Source organism: Chenopodium quinoa, unplaced genomic scaffold (genome assembly GCF_001683475.1).
Source record: "Chenopodium quinoa cultivar QQ74 unplaced genomic scaffold, ASM168347v1, whole genome shotgun sequence".
Classification (NCBI taxonomy): Eukaryota; Viridiplantae; Streptophyta; class Magnoliopsida; order Caryophyllales; family Amaranthaceae; genus Chenopodium; species Chenopodium quinoa.
Genome location: NW_018745410.1, coordinates 4,130,702 through 4,132,624, shown reverse-complemented (window position 1 = coordinate 4,132,624; position 1,923 = coordinate 4,130,702). Strand labels below are relative to the sequence as shown.

At 30.2% G+C, this 1,923-nt stretch overlaps 1 long non-coding RNA gene across 1 annotated transcript; it reads left to right on the top strand.

Annotated features, from left to right (window-relative positions):
• Positions 1-446: 446 nt before the first annotated feature.
• LOC110713163 lies at positions 447-975 on the top strand. Its single transcript, XR_002509795.1, has 2 exons — positions 447-595; positions 770-975. It is a non-coding gene; the product is annotated as an uncharacterized LOC110713163 (long non-coding RNA).
• Positions 976-1,923: the final 948 nt, after the last annotated feature.

Sequence of the window (1,923 nt, the reverse complement as noted above, 5' to 3'; positions counted from 1 at the left end):
TTCTTTTGAATAATTATGTCTGTTTGCTTCTCTGATGTAAAAAGGGATCGCTCATTTCTGGGTAAGTGTAAAAAGGAATCGCTCATTTCTGGGTAAGTGTAAATCTGGGTAAGTGTTAAAAAGGATTGCTCATTTCTGGCCATTTTATCAGGTGGGTCTTCGTTCAATTCCCCAATTTTGACCTCTCTTTGTGATTTCTTCTCTCTTTTCTCGTCGCGTTTGTTTCTCAGGTATAATCGAATTTCATCTCCTTTCTTTAAACTATTTTTTTTAATTTTTTTTAATTTTTGTCGAATTAAAGCTTGTTCTTTGCTCTTCTATGAGTAAATTGTTAATTTTATTTGATGAAAATTAGTCTTGGTTTTAGTAAAGTTTAGCTTTGATTAGGTTTTTGTTTTTTCTTGTTCAACCCTAATTTTGATTTTTTTTATTATTTATTGGTTGGATTTCCTCTTTTTTTAATTCAATTTTCTCTGTTTTTGAATTAAATTGCTGATTTTTTTTATTTTAAATTTATTTATAGGCAAGACGATACATTTACAATGATGTTCTTAAATTGTCTGATGAAAAACTCATGGATTGCTCTGGTATTCAAGTAAGTCTTTTCAATTTTCCCAGAAATAAACACTGGTTCATTTTTTTTAACGGGCTGATTCAATTATTTTTTTTTAATTTTTATATTTTTTTTACGGGCTGATTCAATTATTTTTTAATTTTGATATTATTTTTTTTCAATTATGTTAATTTTGATTTGTTGAAATTATTGAAGGTGGAGCATATAATATCTACACAAGGGAGCTTATTGAAGGTGGAGCATATAATATCAAACCACAAATGTTGGGATAAAACTTGTTTTATTAAATTATGATTTGTTTTTGCTCTTTTATTAGTCTTAGTCTTAAGATGTAAAATTGCGACATTATGAGCAAGTTGATATATTTTGAAGTGATAATGAATATATTTTTGCTTATTGTATATTAAATGTATATTATACTTGTGTAAAAAAAAATTATCTGTGTATTATACTTGTGAAATAAAAAAATCTCACTATTTGATAAAATGATCCAGCATGTGCTAGCACGTGCTGGATTTTTTTTTAATTGCATCAAACAGTATTCGTAACGGACATATTTAATGTCTCTTACGAATAACGAGTTATTCGTAACGGGCAATATAATTGCCCGTCACAAATAACGAGTTATTCGTAACGGGCAAAATAAATGCCCGTTACAAATAACGGGTTATTTGTAACGGGCACCTGAACCGCCCGTTACGAATAACTAATTATTCGTAACGAGCACTGGAAACGCCCGTTACGAATAAGTAGTTGTGCCCGTTACGAATAATAATGGCTATCCGTAACGGCTGCATACGTAACGGACGCTGCCTGTTACGGATGAGCCCTTTTTGCCCGTTACGGATAACCTTTTTTCCACTAGTGTTAATGCCCTACAAATACAAAAAATAACTAAATATTTCTCACATTTCACATATGATGATGCCACATATATACAAGTTTTAATAACTAAAACTTCTTCATTATATAAATACTTCTCCTTACAATCAGACTCCATTTATCCAAATAAAATAAAAAAATATAATAGATGATAAGTGTCACTTCAGTTGATTCACAATTGATTCACTATACTACACATAAATTATAACACCAGAAGTTGGCAATAAGAAGCTTCACTTTTATACTTGTATATTCATTATACTTTATTTTATTTTGTTAGCTTTCATTTCCTAGCTCTTACCACTTACAAAAATCAAGCTAAAAAGGTCTTCATACAAACAATTTCAAACAAAACTAATTCACAAAGGCTGACACAAGAAAACTACCTTCTTGTTCGCCCCGCCAGACTTGCCTTTTCTCTTCTTGTCCTTTCTCTTCAAGTACTCCTTAATCATCACCTTCATAAA